Source organism: Helianthus annuus, chromosome 12 (genome assembly GCF_002127325.2).
Source record: "Helianthus annuus cultivar XRQ/B chromosome 12, HanXRQr2.0-SUNRISE, whole genome shotgun sequence".
In the NCBI taxonomy this organism is placed as follows: Eukaryota; Viridiplantae; Streptophyta; class Magnoliopsida; order Asterales; family Asteraceae; genus Helianthus; species Helianthus annuus.
In genome coordinates, this window is record NC_035444.2 from 87714765 (window position 1) to 87736909 (window position 22145).

Genomic DNA, 22145 nt, shown 5'->3' on the forward strand with positions numbered 1-22145 from the left:
CAAGAATCGTTACCCTCTCCCTCGAATCGACGACCTATTCGATCAATTGCAAGGATCAAGCTACTATTCTAAGATTGACCTGCGATCAGGCTACCATCAGTTAAGGGTCCGTAATGAAGACATCTCCAAAACTGCATTCAGAACTCGTTATGGTCATTATGAATTCCTCGTTATGCCCTTTGGAATGACCAACGCGCCTGCGGTATTCATGGATCTCATGAACAGAGTGTGCAAACCCTATCTCGACAAGTTTGTGATTGTGTTTATAGACGACATCCTGATCTACTCGAAAAGTCAGGAAGAGCATGAACAGCACCTACGCCTTATCCTCGAACTCCTTCGCAATGAGCAACTGTATGCCAAGTTCTCGAAATGCGACTTCTGGCTTCGAGAAGTCCATTTCCTTGGGCACGTGGTTAACAAGGATGGGATCCACGTCGACCCTGCAAAGATCGACTCTATAAAGAATTGGCCTACCCCTAAGACTCCGACCGAAGTTCGCCAATTCTTGGGATTGGCAGGTTACTACCGCAGATTCATTCAAGGATTCTCAAAGATTGCACAACCCCTCACTACGCTCACTCAGAAAGGCGTCACCTACAAGTGGAATGAAGCACAGGAATCTGCTTTTCAGAGGCTTAAGGATAACCTCTGTAGTGCTCCTATTCTCTCGTTGCCTGAAGGCACTGACGACTTCGTAGTTTATTGCGATGCATCTATTCATGGGCTCGGTTGCGTGTTAATGCAACGCGAGAAAGTTATTGCTTACGCCTCTCGACAACTCAAGACGCACGAAAGGAACTACACAACGCACGATTTGGAGCTGGGAGCAGTGATCTTTGCGCTTAAGATATGGAGGCATTACCTGTACGGTACCAAGTGCACCATTTACACCGATCACAGGAGTCTCGAGCATATCTTCCAGCAAAAGGAATTAAACATGCGACAACGTAGATGGGTCGAACTTCTGAATGATTATGAATGCGCCATTAAGTACCATCCGGGCAAGGCCAATGTCGTGGCAGACGCCCTCAGTCGAAAAGACACTATACCAAAGCGCGTGCGAGCATTACAACTTACCATCCAGTCTAATCTCCCTACCCAGATTCGAAATGCCCAGATTGAAGCTCTGAAACCGGAAAACATCAGGGCTGAGTCCCTGCGAGGATCGAGACAACAACTAGAACAAAAAGAAGACGGCGCCTACTATGTGGCAGGGCGCATTTGGGTCCCACTTTACGGAGATCTACGAGAGCTTGTGATGGACGAAGCCCATAAGTCCCGTTACTCAGTACATCCTGGTTCAGATAAGATGTACCACGACTTAAGAACCACATACTGGTGGCCTGGCATGAAAGCCCACATAGCAGCCTATGTTGGCAAATGTTTGACCTGCGCAAGAGTCAAGATCGAGTATCAGAAACCAGCAGGCCTTCTCCAGCAACCGGAAATCCCGAAGTGGAAATGGGAACAGATTTCCATGGATTTTGTTACGGGACTACCTAGATCTCAACGCGGGAATGATACTATTTGGGTGATAGTAGATCGATTGACTAAGTCTGCACACTTTCTGGCCATTAAGGAAACAGACAAGTTTTCTACCTTAGCAGAAATCTATTTAAAGGAAGTAGTCTCCAGGCACGGGGTGCCAACTTCTATTATTTCCGACCGAGACGCTCGTTTTACTTCCGAGTTGTGGCAAGCTATGCACAAATCCTTTGGCTCACGTTTGGACATGAGCACCGCTTACCACCCACAAACGGATGGGCAGTCTGAACGCACCATCTAAACCCTGGAAGACATGCTTAGAGCATGTGTGATCGATTTTGGCAAGAACTGGGAAAAGCATCTACCGCTGGTGGAATTCTCCTACAACAACAGCTACCACACTAGTATTCAGGCGGCACCTTTTGAGGCATTGTACGGTCGTAAATGCCGATCACCTCTCTGCTGGGCGGAAGCGGTGATAGTCAACTCACAGGCCCAGAACTGGTGGTGGACACAACAGAAAAGATTTCCCAGATCAGGCAACGCATGGCGGCAGCTCGTGACCGTCAGAAGAGCTACGCTGACAAGCGTAGGAAACCGCTAGAATTCCAGGTCGGGGACCGGGTTCTACTTAAAGTCTCACCCTGGAAGGGTGTGGTTCGTTTTGGTAAACGAGGCAAGCTGAATCCACGATATGTTGGACCATTCGAAATTACCGAGAAAATCGGTAAGGTTGCTTATAGATTGAACCTGCCTGCAGAGCTGAGTGCAGTGCACAACGTTTTTCACGTGTCTAATCTGAAGAAGTGTCTGTCAGATGAAACGCTCATAATTCCTTTCAAGGAACTCACTATTGATGAACAGCTACACTTTACTGAGGAACCGATTGAGATCACGGATCGAGAGATCAAAACCCTCAAACGTAGCCAGATACCCCTTGTGCGAGTTCGTTGGAACTCACGACGCGGCCCAGAGTTTACCTGGGAGCGGGAGGACCAGATGAAGTCTAAGTATCCCCAGTTGTTCCCAAACGAAAACCCCAGCACTGAAGCTACAACTGAATTTCGGGACGAAATTCCAAACTAACGGGGGGATGATGTGACACCCCGTTAAAACACGCTAGCTTGGCAGTGGCTGCCTTAACTTTCGGGACGAAAGTTCTTAAAACTTGGGGATAATGTGACACTCTAGGTTTTTCCGAACGAACACCTTGTAATATTTTGTGTATATATAAATATTATTAAATGGAAACGTGACTTTTACATGATATGTGTGATATGTATGTAATATATATATATATATATGAGAGTCGAGACCACGACCCGAGACCAGGACTCGCAACCACCCGGTTGCGAGTGGGCCACTCGGTCTCGAGTGGGCCTTTGGGCCGTAACCGGCTTGGGCCGAAATCCCCCAAGCTTATGTTGGAACCTTGTATATAAACCCAACCTCCCCCTCATTCTTCATTCTTTAGTTACCACAACACTTCTATACTCTCTCAACTAGAAACCTTCAACAACAATCCATCCTCATCCAACTTTCGGTTCAAGCTTGGATCTCGGTCAAGGAAACTCGGACAAGTTCATCACCACTAACTCGGACACTTTATCTTCTCTCATTTTCTTCCTTTATTTCGGCTCATTCTTCTTCTTCACAACCGGTTAGTGTTGTTACTATGTGCATGAGATTTAAGTATGTTGTATGAACTAGAAATGCTTGGTTAGTAGTGTTACACATGATTTTTGGGTGATTTGTGAAGTTGGATTATGGGTGTTAAACCTTATGTATGAATATTTGCTAAACATGTTTAAAATAACTAGAAATGGTAGTTTAAGAGAGTTCATGGCCAACCAAACTATACTTCTTTATTTCTTGCAAAAATGATGATGTTAAACATAAGATTTCGGCTACAAACATGTATGTTTCTTGTCCTTGCATGATTGATGAAATATGTAAGTTTTAGTTCATAAAATGAATGGTTATGTTGGACATAAAAACCCTAGGATGTTGAATATGGATGAACTTGTTATGAACATGTTGAATAATGGTTGAGTATTTGAAAACCCTTGTGATTTGATCCATATTTGGTTGATATACAGTTTGGGTAAGTTGTTAGTTAAACCCTATTGGTTGTTTCCTGATTTGGGGACTGATGTCTTGTACCAACTAACCTGACTTAGTCTGCATCATCACGTGTACATGAAAGGGACATATTACGACTCGCAACCACAGCATTCCGACTCGAGACCACGCAGTTGCGACTCGCAACCATAGCATGACAAGTCGAAACCACACGATTGCGACTCGAGACTACAACGGTTGCGACTCGCAACCACAACGTGACAACTCGAGACCACACGGTTGCGACTCGCAACCACAACGTGACAAGCCGAGACCTCCTGGTTACGACTCGAGACCGCCTGGTTGCGAGTGGGCTGTCCATTTTGGTTATTGGGCCGATATGTGTTTAACTTGGGCTATCTGTTGACTGGATTATGTGTCGCTGTTGACTGCTTAAATGTTTAGGCCGGCCCAATAACCCCACGACTGTTTACTTGTATGTATGCTACGTGCCAGTTATGTGTATAGATTTTTATGTGAATGCTTGTACACCGAACCTGACCTATACCGGTAACCATGTTAGGACGTGGTGACCAACGTGATTGACAAGTAACCTAAACCTACCGAGCAACCCAAGGTGAGTTCACAACTTAAAAGCATGCGTCCCGGTGGTTTGGGACACGAGACTAAAACAACCCTATCCCCTTGTAAAAGGGGATACCATTCACATTCCTTCCCTAGTTATCGGGAACAAACTTACTTTTTCTCCCTGGTATTGGGAAACCTATTGGTTAATTACTGTTTATACGGAATGCAACCTAACGGCACTAAACGAAACTCTATCACTCAAGTCCCTACTACATAATACCGATTAGTCGCCGGAGCCAGGCGAACGGGTTATTAGTTGATAGCGCTATTTAGGTGTTTACCAGCCTCACACCGTGCCCTGGTTTGGGATCGGTCGTGAACTAATGTACTCAGGCATCCGTCAATGATGATAGAACATTGACATTGGGGCATCCTGCGGAAACGCAACGGTTACCTAGTGTTCGGTATTGGAAAAACAGTTTAGTCGCTAACTTTTGGGGTAGCTCCCCATGGCATGTATAAACGGATAAATTAACTGGTGAAACAAGTTTTTGGAAATTAAAACTGGACAACTAGTGAACTCACTCAGCATTATTGTTGACCCCTTACTGCATGCTTTGCAGGTAACCAGTGACGAAGGAGCTTGCTGCTTGGGAATGAGTAGTGTCTGTCCACCCTTGTGACGGGTGTTACCTATTTTGAAATATGAACTTTGTTTAAACTGCTTTACTTATGCTTCCGCTACTTATTAACTGTTTGAACTTGAAACCTTAAACTCTGAACTTGATATTTGCTAATCTTATGGTTAGTAAGTATTACTTTTGTTAACAAATTTAAATATTCGGTATAATTGGTGGCTGGATCCTGGTCAGTCACGCCCTCGAAGCGGGTGTTACCCGCAGGTGGATTTTGGGGGTGTGACAATACCTTCATTTCGCGTGAAATCAGCTCATTTCGTTTCAAAAGTTTCATTTCGTTTGAATCAGTCTATCATTTCGCACGGATTGGACATTGAATATTTCATTTCGCAGGAAATGAATTACTGAGACATCATTTCGTACGAAATAGTCCATTTCGTGTGAAAGTGCACTCCAGTTTGTTTGAAAATTTCATTTCGTGTGAAACTTGTCAGTTCGTTTGAAAAGTATTTCAGGTTGTACGGTTTGGGTAAATATCACATCAGTTTTTGTTTGAAGTGTGATAAAAATGTTTGACGAATACGAAAATGAGTATCTAGAAAGCTTAAATAATTGGTATGGAGGATATTTGGATAGTAGTTATAATGATATAAAAAGGTAGGTTGGGTAAAGAGATTTGAATGTTTCATGTGTAAGAAAGATGGGACATTGAATAAGTTGGAAAAATGGTATGAAAGCTTAATTGAACATTTAAAAAGGTACGAGATAAGAAAGTCAAATGATGAACAGATAGAAAAATTTGCAGATGCATTACCGGCAGAGTGGAATGAATTTTTGATAAATCTGAAAAAGAATTCCAGAGTTTCAAAGTTTTATCCAAGAGAATTTATTAATGAGCTTAAAACGCACGAGTATGAAAATGATAAGAAGAAGAAGGTTTTGATAAATGATATAGAAAAGAAATTGGAAAATATAAGTTTGGATGTGATGATTGAAATTAGAAAAAGAGTTTATGTGTGTCTTGCAGCAAAAGATGTTATGAAATATGACATTAAGAGGGGTTGTTATATTGATGAAAATATGAATCCTCTTGATTTTGTTAAAATTTTTTGTGCAGGTACATACAAGACAGAGACAAAGGAAATTTCAAAGAATGAAGAATCCGAGAAAAGTGAAACTTCAAGTTCTGAAAATATGTGCTTAAAATGTGATGAATTCAAAGCAGACAATGTCAAACTCTTGAAAGATGTGGAGAGTTTGACATTGGAAATCAAAAATTTGAAAGAAAAAGAAAAAGAGTTTGAAAACAAAATAAAATCTTCAGAAAATGAAGATTTTTGGATAAAATTGGAAAACAAAAATTTAAAAGAAAAAGAAACAAAATTTTAAAGTCAAACAAAAGTTTTAGAGAATGAAAAATTTGTTCTTAAAGAGAATAAAATTGAAAATGAAAATATAATAAATTCTCATCATGAAAAAATCTCTCAACTTGAAATAGAAGTTGAGAGTGCTAGAAATAAAATTGATGAATTAGAAAAGAAATTGAAAGGTTTTGTGACTTCGTCAGTGTTTTTGAATCATTTATGTCCAAAACCGATCAATGAAATTCCAATAAGTGACAATGTCACAAATTATGACAAAGTCATAATTGAAGATTGTGATGATAAATCTGATGATGAAAATGAGAAAAATGAAAAAGAGAAAATATTTTGAAATTAAAAGAAAAGTTTCAAGAAACTGACTGAAAAAGGTGAATGCTCAACGCAAAAACCTTTGAAGAAGAATGTAGAACAAAAACAAAAAGTTAAAAATTTGAAAAATCTTCAAATCAACAATAAAAGTTCATCAGTTCAATCATCCAATCGTGATAAAAAACCACAAAAATTTGAAAGTCAAAACTCACAAAAAGTTGGTAATAAGTGGTGCAGGTTAGACCACAGTGCTCAAAAGTCAAATAAAGCTTACATGAGGAGTGATGATTATCACAAGGCCAAACAGTGTTATGATTTGAGTATTTGGTGTGAAAGTAGTGAATGGTATGATAACAGGGTGTGTTACAAATGTGGTTTTCAAGGACACATTGTTGTTAACTGCTAGAGTCAGAGTTTTGAAACAAGAAGATGCTGTGAATGTCAAATCAAAGGTCATATTGCCAGAGATTGCCCAATGAGATCAAAGGGACGATCGAGGGCTGAATCTCATGGAACGATGAAGAAATCAGTCAAAGTCGAAGAAAAGCCCAAAGAACAGAAAGTAAAACTTTCACAAGGGCAGAAAGACAGACTGAGAAAGAAAAGGAAGAAAGCACGGGAGTATCTTGAAAAGATTTTGTCCTCGGGTACAACTGGTGATGCAGATAAAAGTTCTGATGAATCGATTTGTTCAATAAAACATGATAAGTCAAGCAAAACGAATTCATCAGATACAAATCTGAGGACAAAAGAGAGGATAAAGAAAGAAAAATTAACTAATCAAACTGATAAAAAATCAAAGAAAGTTAATTTTTTGGATAAAATCTTTATCAAAGTTTTTGAGTATAAAAGAAACTGTGAAAGATTATTCATGTCACAGGTTGATAAGTTTGGAAAACCTAAATCCAGAAAGGATTGGGTTCCAATGAAGAATGGCGATGAATTTGTTTCCTTGAAAAAAAAAGAGCCGTCTTCTGGAAATGAGGGTGACACGTCAAAGTCAAAGGAGCCACGTTCGGGCGATGAATCTGGTACGTCAAAGCCAGAAGAGCCATTTATTGAGGTAAAAGGTGATAATTTCTTTAAGACAATGGATGATGCAAGTTTTCCGTCATTGTCAAACGGAAATTTAAAACAAAAAATTGAAAAGAAACTGAGTGACGGTCACTCAAAGACACCCAAGGTTCGTCAGGCTTGGGTGGATCTCTTCAAATGAAAAACCTGACTTGCCGGAACTCCCAGGTTGGTAAGTGTGGAGTATGTATCGGCATCTTTCTTGAGAAATGTTTTATCAAGGACATTAAGTTGTACTTGATTTAACTTTCGATTAAAGTGATTGAGAAAACAATGTGATGGATTAATCCCCTATCCTACAAGTGGTAACAACAAAACTAATTTTTCGAAAAACTATTTTGATTAAAACAAACTTAAGTGTTTTGAAATTATAATGGGAAAATAGTTTGTTGTAAGGGGGAGTTCTGATTGTTTATGCCAAGTGGTTGGTGAATTGAAGTGATTCACATCATGTTGTCATTTTCTTGTACAGTTTGTTTTCAAATTTTCACAGAAAATCAAAATTGAAACATATTTTGATTTTAGGGGGAGTAAAATTTTAGAAAAATTGAAAATTTGAAAAATTCAAAAACATTGTAAAATCAAAAATGAGTTTTGTTGTAAAAAGATGAAATAATAGTACATCAGTGGACTATCACAACATGCTAAAGAAATGTAAAGTCAAATAATTTTAAACAAGTCTCTTTAATGATGTGTTAGTAGGCTTCACACAAATAGTAGATTGTATTCGAGATATAAACCTAAATATGAAAACTTGCTTATCTCGTGGGGAACATCTCTCGGATATATGGGTAACCCCCGAAATCTTGTTTGAGAGATTGCCTGATTCTGAGATACTAGGTCTTTATGCTGTTTGATATCTGGGGTATTACACCTGGTCTTCTGATATTGTGGAAGCAATGGCCTAGACCTCGTATAATACTTTAATGCGCTTTCAAAGCTATCCCTCTACTAAAATTTGAGAAAATATCGAAAGATATGAATCAATAGCAGTTGAAGACAAGATTCCCTAAAGGGAACACACCGAAAGTCGAGCCTTCATCTCTTTGATCGAACGGTAGTTCGTACCTGAGCTCTCAAGGTCTCGCACTAACCCGAATACATATATCAGATTGGTATACTCACCTGTAAGACTGAATCCAAGGAATTTTGATGCAGGAGTATATTCTGAGGTGGGATACATGAGTAAGATAGTCCTTAAAACACTAATTCGTATCTCGAAACAATTGAAGCTTGTGTAGAAGTTTAGGTGGACAACAATACTGACAATCAGAAGTGAATTTGTTTAAAATTTAATGATTAAACAAGGTCAACGGTGTTGGTGATATGTCTCAAAAACTGATATGATCCTCTTACACAAACTCACAAAAATATTGCTTGTAAATATTTCTTTACTGCATTTCATTAAAATAAAAAATCCAAAATAGTGTGTTTTAGCATAAAATTTTGAAAAATCCAAAAAGATTTTTGACAACTGATGTTGAACAGCTGATTTTCAAAATTCCAAGTGCTAAACATGATGAGCAAATGGTTTGGTTGAGTTTGATTGAAATGAAATTTGATCTTGAAAAGATTAAATGGTTCATTAAGTTGAAACCAAACTTGAAGTGTTGTAATTGCAAGTGGTAAGAAAAGATTCTAAAATTGTTAAATCTTAAATAATTATGAATCTTATGTTCTGGGAAAAGGGTGTGCGGGTTAAAGCCAGGCAACGATCTTGAACCTGTGAAGGATGAATAGAATGAGCTGAGTATAAGCCAGGATTCGATCTTAAGGCGATAGCTAATTCCAGATTACGATCCCAGCTTGATGAAAGGGGAAGTCTGACGATGTTAGAGCCAGAGATAGATCCCAGATCATCATTCAAGAAAGAAAAGCTACAGATGCTGAAGATTTTATGAAATCAACATTCAAGGGGGAGTGTTGATGTTGATAAAAGAAGATAAAGATTGTACATGCTTAAAATGTCAGACACTTTGGAGAGGGTGAAAAGACTAATAAAGATTGAAGATTGTGAAGACTCGACACCGAAGACTTCGTCAACATCCAAGGGGGAGTCTGTTGGTGCAGTTGTCTGTCGACTTCGTCTTCTATCGAGTCTTATATTTAGAAATGATAAACCAGGGCACGTTGTACGAGAAAATAGGTTTTTAGGTAAAATTGGTGATTTCGCACGAAATGAGAAAGGTCATTTCGCACGAAATGAACATTGTTCATTTCGCACGAAATGACACATGCCCATTCCGTACGAAATCAACTGCCTATAAATACCTGTGTTGTCATTTCGTTTGTATGCTTCTTGATTCCGACACCGAAGTGCTGTCGAAGTGTCTCTTGCCTGTAAACTGTTGTGAAATCAATAAACAAGAAGATTAATGATATTCTAGTGTCATACAAGCTGACGAAGACTGAATCAATGAATTCCGCCTCTGATTCTGTCTAAGAACTCTTCTGATCGACTCGTTTGGGTCTGAAAACGATCCTACAATGTAATGGATTTGCAATTTCTGGAAATAGAAGATGTGTTGGATATGTGCTGGATTTACGATTTCTTCACCTTTGCTGCTCACCTTCGTCGCTTGACTTCTACGCATTCACCTTCACCTCCACCCTTAACTTCTTAACTTACCGTTTTCATGTCCCCGTAACCTTCAGTTCTATGATTTACTTTATATTTCTTATGCAATTACTTATGAGAATAGGTCGTTTCAACATTTTTAGTCCATTTAGTTGTTTTGTTGGTTATTTTATACTACAAACTCAATGTTAAGCATGTTTTTAGGGTTTTAAGGTGTATGTAAGCATGTATAATTATAATATACATATGATTACATTCCGAAGTAAATATAAACCCGATGTATGACTCGGTTTTGGATAAAAATGCGTATTCGTGATTGTTTGGATATTATGCAAGTATGATTAGGCAAGAAATGATACAAAATATGATTCCTGTTACGATCAAGTCTCGAATTACGAAGGATTGAAATGAAAATACGAATTGCAATAAATTGGAAAAAGAATGAAAAAATACGGATCATTACAAAAATGGCCAAAACCCAGGAACAAAAATGACATTTTACTCTAAATTTTATTTCAGAACATGATTTATTTAAATACTTGTTAATAAAAAAGAAAAAGTACAATACACCCTGAAACCCTTTTTTTCTCATGTTAATCTTCTTTGTTTTCATTATTACACAACCACCACCTAACGTCGGCCAAGATAATTTTGCTACCACACTCCATTACCATTACTTGCAAGCTGCCCTCCACCAATGAAAATAAACACTCTCCCTATCCACACACACACTGTTAGTTTGATTATTTAGTCTTTGGATATTTTGTATTGGGCTTAGATGTAACACCTCTTAAATTCGTGTCGAGTCATGTACTCACACGTGTCTATACTCTCAATTGTGCCAAATGTTGGACGAGAGGGACTAATTTTGACAATTTTGGAAGTATGAATATGAAGGGACTAAAGGTGTCAACATGCTATTTTTATAGCCTTTGAGTGACCTTTGCGGACCGTATAGCCTTTTGTCTTATGGACCACAAGATGATTGATTTTTGAGTTTTGATGATTGGTTACGGACCACAAATCCTCATGGCTTATGGTCTATAAGCAATCTGAATTCTGTGTGCGCAGCAGGTCCTTACAGACCATAAAGGGATATCCCCTACGGTTCGTGAAGGGACGCCAGTGATAACTTTTGGTTTGGAGCCCAAGCAAACATGCATAGATGCGAACTAATCGAATTTCCGAGCTTCATGGCTGCACTTGACACGTTTAGGGACACATGTAATGATCCTAAACTAACCTCTAACACCTGGAACCATCTTGTTCAATCCTTTCAAGTATAAATAGGTGCTAAGTTGCAACCATTTCACTTGCACCTTTCTTTTAAATCACTCTGCTCTCTCATTTGGAAGTTCCTAGCTGAAAGGAGCATCCTACTGAGTCATAAAGATTCTAAGGTTCACTTGTAAGTGTTCCTTTCCAGTTCATTTTCGTTTTATAGGCTTTTATAAGCCGAAAGTTGAGCAAATTGACTTTTGCTTTGACTTTCAGTTTAGACCATTATGGTCCAGCCATTGTTGGTACATATTTCGTACGTCTGCCACTGTGCGAATAGTTAGATAGAGCGTGTGTTGAATATTGTATAGAATAGGATCAGTTGGACACAGTGTTGATACTGTAAAGGTCCATCCGGACGGATGGATAAGTCCATCCGGATGGATGGACGACATATAGTCCAAACCCCATCCGAGTGTAGGTTGTGAACTGTAATAGTCCATCCGGACGGATGGCCATCCCGATGGATGGACATAGGTTCATTCGGATGATAGGTTGTTGCCTATAAACAGGGAGTTGGGGTTCCCATTTGGACAAGCTTTTGGTCTCTGAGGGGACATGCTATCCAACTGGTCTGATGGTGCTGTAACTTTCAGATATAAATAAGAGACCAGATTATAAGTGACTGCTCGGTGCCATATCTATCTTCTACTCCTTTCTTAGTAATAATAAACGCATCGAACACGTCGTATCGGGACCGAGGCTCCGTCAAACTCGCCGGTTCCTGGAATCACAGCCACTGTTCAAGTCGAATATGGCTACGTGATCATAATTAGGTAGGTGTTAATCCCTCAAAAGGGCACCTCTTGAAAATCACGTTAACTTGGTAAAATGACCGGTCAAAGTTATGTTAAATAAAAAGTCATAGGGCAGTTTTTCGTAAACTTTATAAATTGATCTTATAAATATTATTACCCATATTTTTGACACTAATTCAGTTAGTAATTATTATTAGAACATGTATAAACATGTTCAGCCCGCCATTTCCAGTTTTAGTGTCGGTTCGCACCGAAAGTCGAGCAGTTTGACTTCAGCTTTGACTTTCCATTCTGACCCAATTTAGCTAAGTTAGCTACTAAATTTAGTTGTATTATGATCACATTATAATGTAGGATAACCCTCTTAGGTTATACTACTTGATCATAATCAGATTCTGAATTTTTATACAAGTTCCTATAATATTCCTAATTTTTTTGCATAAAACTTGGTTTTAATCAATGTTGAACTCGCAAAACAAATTAGCTACTGATATGTTATTATAATTAACATATTTTGGTATATCAAATCTGTTCATAACCAGAGTTTATTTACACGTTCTTAAATTATGTTATAATATGACTAAAATGCCGTTTTGGCACATAGTATGGTTTTAAACCATAATAATCTTACAAGTTTGATAACCTAATGATATTATAACATAATTAAAGTGTTTTAACAGAATGAACTTGTTCATAACTCAGATTTTAATACAAGTTCTCAAATTATGTTATATAATGACCAAATTGCCCTCATGGTGCATAGTTTAGTTTTAAATCATAAAAATCATACATATTTGATTACTTACTGATATTATATCATAATTAAATTATTTTTACAGAATGGACATGTTCATAATATCAGTTTTTATACAAGTTCTTAATTTATGTCACATTGTGACCAAAATGCCCTTATGGTGCATATTTTGAATTTGAAACCTTAATGGTCATATAAGTTGATAACCTACTGATGTTACAACTTATTTAAAGTATATTGGCATATGGAAATTGATTATGACTTATCCGGTTACCCGATATCGCTATTACGCATACGGGTAATCTTATGTAACTAGTGTACGTAAGTTTACCGAAAAGGGTCAATTTTTATCATTTTTATTTCAAATTCCAGAATGTATATTGTTTACCCATATTACACTAGTCTTAGTACTTGTGGGGTTTAAACTACATTCTATTCCGGTCATCGCTTAATCAAGCGTATCATACCGTTTTCGTTAATTTAAGTTAACTGGTCCAAGTCTATGACTTGAATAAGACCCGTTAACATTCTGTTAGGAAACTTTATTTGAAAGTATTGAAGAAAATCAAATTCAGCCTGATCTATGAAGAAGATAAAGTCATGTAGATCAATCAACAAGAAGACAACCGGATAGGGCAACGGAAAAGAACAACATCTACTTCAAAGAATCATAAGCTGATCAAAGAACTAAAGAAGATTATCAGAAAAGGTCATTTTGATGGATCTGATGATATTTCTGATGAAATATCATCAGTTGCTGACAAATCTGATCATCAGACTTTCTGATGATTTGTTCACCAGAATTTCTGATGAAGTGGTTATCAGAAATTCTGATATATAACCCCACTTGTCTGAAATCAGTTCTACCCTGCTACAATAACCGAAGAAACTTGACATTATTGGATATCATGATGACAAAGGCAACTTGATTATTGGATTTAATGAATATGTCAAGAAGCTACTTTTTGCAGGACATGTACATGAATAAATAAATGTTTATTCATGTATCCAAGCCGTCTATAAATAGAAAGCTCATCAAGCAAAGAACAATGAGTTAAGCCAAGCATTCAACACATACAACAAAAACTCCATTGTCCTTTCACCTCAGAATTCACAAGTATTCATTTGTAATAGATAATAATCTTACAATCACCTTGTAAACCATTTTGTTTCAAAGTGATATAAACTTGAAAATTCTGTAGGTCTTGTTTCTTGAAAGTCTGATTTCTATTTTCGTACACTATTTTCATATTTGTTGAAATCACTTGCCATATTACGTGAAAAGAAGTTTTTAAGTCTAAACTGGGACCAACAATTGGTATCAGAGTAGATTGAATAAATCATTTTCAAACATTCAATTGCTCATCTTCTTTTTCTCTAAATATGGTAAAGTTTCAAACATGGAATAATGCTTTCAACATTGGTTCAATGTCTAAACCTCCTACTTTGGTTGGAATACCCACAATGGAAAATCAGGATGGTCAATTTGCTTAATGGACATGACCGAGCTCTGTTTCAATCCATTGAAAGGGGTCCACATGTACCAACTGAAATACCAACTATTATTGCAACTGATCAATCACCAGGAATCCCTGCCTCGTGGGCTCCCAAAGGAGAAATCCATTGGAGCCCAGAAGACAAGGATCTGGTGGCTGCAGATGAAAGGGCAAAGTCACTTTTAATAATGGCTCTCCCTAATGACATATTTTCACAAGTTGATGCATGTGCATCAGCCATGGAAATATGGGATCAGTTGGAAAATCTTTGTGAAGGAGGGGAAAGGATGAAAACAAACAAAAGAACAAACTATGTTTCCTCTTATGAGAGATTCAAAAGCTTACCCAATGAAAAATTATATGAAACATATCACAGATTTGCAAAAGTTTTGAATGAGCTAAAGAAATTTGGGATAATAAAATCAAATGATGAAAGAAACATAAAATTTCTGGATGCTTTACCTAGAGATGGAGAAGTCTAACCATGACTTTGTCCTCTACCTTAGAACTAGGTAACATGAGTCTTCATGACTTATATAGCATTCTGGTCCCCAGAGAAGATGAAATATTTGAAGAATCAATTCAGAGAGGGGGATCTTTAGCTTTAATATCAAACTCACAAAGAACTCCTACCAATGATCCACAAACCTCAAACAACCAAAATATTGAAATTTCTGATACATCATCAGATTTTTCATCTTTTGTTGAAGCTATTGCACTGCTCACCAAAACTTTTGAGCAGAGATTAAGGGGAGGAGGCCAAAGATACCAGAAAAGTAATAGAGGGAGAATGGAAGGAAGATCTAGGGATGAAGGTAGATTAAAGGATAAGGGAAAGGCTGAAGTTTTGTGTTACAAATGTAAACGAAAGGGTCACTATGCATCAGAGTGCAAAACCAAGAAACTGAAGGATGTTGCATACTATGAGAAAAAGCTGGAAGAAGCGAAGAAGCAACAACAAGTCAGTTTGATAGCAGGGACAGATACATGGCTGTCTGATGATTCTTCTGATGAAGAAGAAGAAGAGATGGCTAATTTCTGCCTTATGGCACTTTCTGATGAACTACCAGAAACATCAGAACAGAAAGTAAATTTAGATAATCTTGACCTTGAACACAAGTTAAACAAACTCATGTCAGATTTTCTAAATGTGCAAGATAAACAGAAATCAGATAGTAAAAAAATATGATGAGTTGTAGAGAACCATGAATAAAGTTATACTTGAAAACCAATTACTGATAGAAGAAAGTTTAGATCACAGAGCTAAATTTTACGAAAAGGAAAGAAAAGATCTATACAAGAAAATTCATAATAAAGAAATTAATGTAAAGGGTTTCAACAAGCTAAGGAATCCATTAACTTTATTGAAGCTACACCAAATAACAGAGGTGAGGGTTTAGGGTATGTAAAAACAAGTGAAAATAAACCCACCACCTTTGTAAAAGCAACACATCAGATTTCTGATAAATTTACATCAGAATCTGATTCTGAATCATGCAGATCAACAAGTTCTGAGAACTCTTTTGAAATCTCAAAACTCAACTTAAAAGCAAAAAGGAGTGAATCAAAACAAAAATGTTTAACAACTCTAGAAATGATTCACTCAAGATTTCAAAATTATCCAACAATTCCATCACAAGTAGAGAAATCAGAAAATTCTGATGGTGAAACTTGTATTTGTGTTGACATTCTGAAGCTTGTTCAACACCATCTCCAAATGAAAAGTGAAAAATATGTTCATGGCTCAGCATGCAGCAGATATTCTAATGAAAATTCATCAAAAGAAATGAATCTGATTAAAATCTCATCAGAAAAAGTACTCAAGCAAGTCTGGGTACCAAAAACCCTCTAATTTTTCCATTTCAGGACCATCATGTACAGCATATCTGGTACTGCGATTCTCGAAGCTCCAAGCACATGACTGGGGACAAGAGCTTACTCAGTAATTTTGTTTCAAAACTGGGTAAAATGGTTAATTTTGGGAATGGAGTAAAAGGGAGGATTTTGGGGTATGGATGCATAAAGTATGGGTGCTTGACCATAGAAAAAGTAGCCTATATCGAAGGCTTAAAGTACAATCTGTTGAGTTGTGGTCAATTCTGTGATAAAGGTTTTCAGGTAACCTTTTTACCAGAAAAATTCTTGTTGATAGGTATGGATGATAATAAAATTTATTTAAGTGGAAAAAGGATAAGATAGTCAATCTACTATTTTCATTTCAAAGAGGAAAATGAACATCCAAAATTATGTTTATTTTCAAAAATTAACAAGGGTAGTAGTTGGTTGTGGCACAAGAGGTTAGCCCACTTAAACTTTAAAAATTTAAGCAAATTAGCAAGCAAAGGCCTGGTAAAAGGATTACCTTTCATATCCTCAAAGAAGGATAAAATTTGTGAAGCTTGTGAAATGGGCAAATCTAAAAGAAGCTCACACAAAGCAATTTCTGAATCTTCAATAACCCAAAATTTGGAACTGTTGCATATGGATCTTTGTGGACCCATAAGCACTGAAAGCTTTTCTGGAAAGAAGTATATACGTGTAATTATAGATGATTTTTCCAGATACACATGGGTAGAGTTTTCAAGAAAGAAAAGTGAAACTCCTGATCTGATCATTAACTTTATCAGAAAAATTGAAAATCTGTTAAAACTAAAAGTCAGAAGGATCAGATCAGACAATGGAACAGAATTTAAAAATTCAAAACTTGAGAGCTTCCTTGTGAGCAAAGGAATCTCTCATGACTTTTCTGCTCCAAGATCACCCTAACAGAATGGGGTGGTAGAAAGGAGAAATAGAACCTTAGTGGAAGCAGCTAGAACAATGCTTGCTCATGCTAAACTGCCCACTCATTTTTGGGCAGAGGCAATAGCAAATGCTTGTTTTACCCAAAACAGGTCCATAATCAACAAAAGGCTTAATAAAACACCCTAGAACATAATAAATGGAAGAATTCCAAATGTAAAATTTTTGCACACATTTGGTTGTAGATGTTTTGTTTTCAATGATTTTGATATAGAATCTTTATTCTAAACACAAGGACAATTAGAGAAAGTTTATTTGTATCTTTTGATGATTCATCAGAAACAGAAGTTTCTGATGAATATATGAAGGAAATAAACTTTTCTGATAAACAAGAAAAATATGAACATCTTTTTGAAATGATAACAGAAGATTTGCTAGAACATGATCAATCTCTTACAAACAAATCTTTAGATAATTCATGTGCTAACCCTGCAGAACAAATGGAAAATGTATCAGAAATCTTGAATCAGAACAATGAAAATATTTCGGACAATCAAAATTCTGATACATTCCATACAACTGAGGCAACTGTTCAGGGGAAACTTCAAATCCATCAGAAACAACAACTTTTCACAACAAGTTGAGATGGATAAAAGGACATGTTCATTCTGACATAATTGGTAATCCAGAAGATGTTGTAAGAACAAGATCTACCACAGCACATGAATGTGCTTTTGCTGGGTTCTTAAGCAAAATAGAACCCAAGTCTGTCAAAGAAGCTCTTAATGACTCAGACTGGATTCAAGCAATGCAAGAAGAGCTTGATCAGTTTGAAAAGAGTAAGGTATGGGATCTAGTGCCTAAGCCAAATGACAAATCAGTCATAGGCTCAAAATGGGTATTTAGAAACAAATCAGATGAAAATGGCATAATAACCAGGAATAAGGCAAGGTTAGTGGTCAAAGGTTATTGTCAACAAAAAGATATTTGTCACACCCCGACCACATAGAACATACAAAACGTGGCGGAAACGTCGGGGAGTGTTGTAACAGAATCAATTGTTTCAAATCCATGGTAATTGAAGTTTCGTTTTATTAATCAAACATGAATGTTTACATTGTTTAAACAAGAACCAAAGAGTACATAACATAAATTATCTAGTTCTTGTCTCGTTTTAAGGCACTAAGGCACAGGTCCGCCTAAGTATGTCTTGATAAGTCCTATGCATCATCTCCTGAAAACACATGTGAAAATAGGTACGTCAGCATAAAAATGCCTGTGAGATACATTGGTTTTGTGAAAACGGGATTCATGACTTATGTTTGAGAAAATGTTTAGTCATGAACCTTGTAATTTGCTTTGTCTTGTAAATCATTTAAAAAACGATAAGATCAGATGATATGTATAAATAAGAGAACACTGTATGGTTAAACGGATAACCATGTAAAATGAGTTTGTAAAACAATGTCTCATGAAAAGTGTGTTATTTGTATAAAATGTCATATGTCTCAAATTGAAATGATTCAAATAACGCTACGATATGTAATACCATACAAACACTTATATATAGGAAGTACCAGCGGCGTATCCACCATGCTTGTATCATATTACACACGCCTCGTTACTTAATCACTTACTCAAACCAAACCATCAAGATGAAATGTTTAACAACGGTAGAAATGTTTATGTATAGTCAAATGTCTATTGTCAAATGTAAATCATGTCAACGGATACAACTGGTTCACACGGTTCAATGGTTGCAAACGGTTCATATAATCAAACGGGTTTAGACGGTTCACATAGTCAAATGGTCACAACGGTTCAAAATGTAGCATAATGTGTTCATATGCTGGATGAGCATATGCAATAGAAATGCAATGTAAAACAATGTACTAAGTACGCACACAATGGGCATACATAGCATGTAATGTAAAACAATGTACTAAGTACGCACACAATGGGCATACATAGCATGTAATGTAAGACGATGTACTAAGTACGCACACAATGGGCATACATAGCATGAAATGTAAAGCGATGTACTAAGTACGCACACAATGGGCATACATAGCATGTAATGTAAAACGATGTACTAAGTACGCACACAATGGGCATACACAGCATGAAATGTAAAGCGGTGTACTAAGCACGCACACAATGGGCATACATAGCATGAAATGTAATGTAAAGTGTTGTGCTAAGTATGCACACGATGGACATACATAGCATAAATACAATGAAATCATGTACTATATATGTACTATCGAACATAGCAAGTATATGATGTGAAAACAAGAAAGCATGAAAGTAACAGATAGGCACATGTGTTTCACCCCAAAACAGTTTGGAAAACAGTAAAAGAGGGGTTCAATGTACTCACTTGAGATTGCTTTGAATTCCTTGTATAATAACCAGATAATGCTAAAGATCACGGGATATCAAACGGCACCTAATAGGTAGCTATGTTAATATACCGGACCTAAAGTCGGAGGAACGGATAGTATGCGGGTTCGTAAACCAAACGAGTATGGAGACTCGTGTAATATGGTTTAACAAAGTCTACATACTAAAATGAAACTTAACCTAAGTGCTTGCGACCCTTTACGACCCGTTTAGGTAGCTTATGCTACCTTACGCGTCGTTCGCGTAGAACGCGTCTGGAACGCCTAACATCGTGACCACAAGGTATAACCTCGGAAGGTTATAGCTATGGTCACCTAATGTGTTTGGTCGGATCCTAATGATCGACCAAATGGATCGGGTTCGAAAGTGTAAGCGATGGTTTAGATCGCTTACCTTACGACCCTATATATGCCCTAAACTAAAAGTGACGAGCTAAGCATGTTAGAACATGCTTAACTAAGTTTAGAAAACAGGTTTGGCATCAAAACAAAAGGCTTTGATGCTCACGAGTAGTTTGGTTACAAAATATGCAAGAATGCACATTTTGGCCGAAACTACGACTCGTCACTGAGCCTAGATAACGTGGTGATCAGTAGGTATAGTCGCCATGTACTATAACCATCGTGATCACGCTCACGTTATGAAGTTCTAAGAACTTCGTGTTGACCATAGGCTGGTTAATGCAGAAAGTCAACAAAACGTTGACTTTCGGACTCGAAAAGCGAATAAAAGAACGAAAGAATACTTACGGAGGGTCCCCGAATGCTAATCTAGATCAAAGAGCTCAGGTATGAAGCAATGGCATCAACTTAGAGCATTTTGATCAGATTGTGTGGGTTTTACATCAAAGGGGGGGGGGGTATTTATAGGAAAAGTAGAGCCGTTAGGATCGTTTCTTGAATATCGTTCCACGATCCAAGCCGTACACTTGTCAAATTGTTATGGTGACTCAAAATGGCCCTTAGCTGCTGGAATGGTGAAAGGGCATTGCCCTTTGGTGGGTTTGAAAGGCCAAGTTGCAAGAAAAAAACAAAAATTTTTGTTACTGAAGGGGCCATGCGGCCCGCATCAGGATTTGCCAAAACTCAGGCGGGCCGCCTGGGCCTGTCTGATCTACACATACTTTCAAAAATGGCAGTTTTGGTCCCTGTTGCGTATTTAAGCCATTTCCGACACTTCTAAGGCCCGTAAAGCCAACTTTAAGGCCCTAAAATGATGCCTAAACATTGTGGACATGAAACATGCTCAGAAATATGTCGGATGTTGGCTCGTTTGGCCGTACGATCGCGATGTTCGGTTAATTACGACGGAATGCGCATAAGCGCGAAAAATGATCTGAATGACTCGACGAATGGATTTTTCTTATGCCAAACACTAAGGCATAATATAAGGATGCTTACATAAATTTTTGGATGTCCGAATGTATTCAGAACGTAAGTTATGCGCGAAAGTGCAAACTTGTGCACTTTTTGACACTTTTAGTCCCTGAATGATCCAAAAGTTTGTTTTAGCATACCAAACCCTTCAAAGCCTATTTCTAAGCTATGTAAAGGATATTTATGGTATGTTTAACTTATGGACATGTTCCGGAATGTTCGTTACAGTTCAAATTGGCATACTTTCGCAGTTTGTCAAGTTTAGTCCCTGTAAGCGAATTAACTTGTTTTTGCTATACCAAAGCCTTCAAAACTTATTTCTAAGTTATGTAAAGGTTATTTAAGGTATGTTGAGTATATGTTGATGTCCCGGAGTATTTTTCGCATTAAACTGAGTACGTTTTCGCACCAGGTTGCGTATAATTCTCCAGAAAGCGATGTAAAGTTTGAAATTGAACTAGAATTGATATGTGCAATAGATACACATATTTATACAAGATCCCAAGTATGAAATACGATATTTCATCGGCTTGGTATTTGTTTGATGATCGCGGTGACACAGGTGTCACAGTCTCCCCTACTTTAGGAAATTTCGTCCCGAAATTTATTCGTAGGAGTCTATTTGTGACTTTGTGTCAAATAACCACCAAAGATATGCAAGGCAATATCCTGTCATTTCCTTAACGGAGACTTTTCAGAAATGGAAATGAAGGAAAAATTCAAGGATATTCATTTTCCCTTTGATGGAAAATTTTCAGAAACGAAAATGCACAGAATGAGTCATTTTCCTTAATGGGTATCCTTTAGAAACGAAAATGCACGGAATGAGTCATTTTCCTTAATGGGTATTCTTTAGAAACGAAAATGAACGGAATGAGTTATTTTCCACAATTTCTTCAGAAACGAAAATAAACGGAATGAGTTATTTTCCACAATTTCTTTAGAAACGAAAATAAACGGAATGAGTCATTTTCCACAGTTTCTTCAGAAACGAAAATGAACGGAATGAGTCATTTTCCACAATTTCTTCAGAAATGAAAATGAACGGAATGAGTCATTTTCCACAATTTGTTCAGAAACGAAAATGAACGGAATGAGTCATTTTCCACAATTTCTTCAGAAATGAAAATGAACGGAATGAGTCATTTTCCACAATTTGTTCAGAAACGAAAATGAACGGAATGAGTCATTTTCCACAATTTGTTCAGAAATGAAAATGA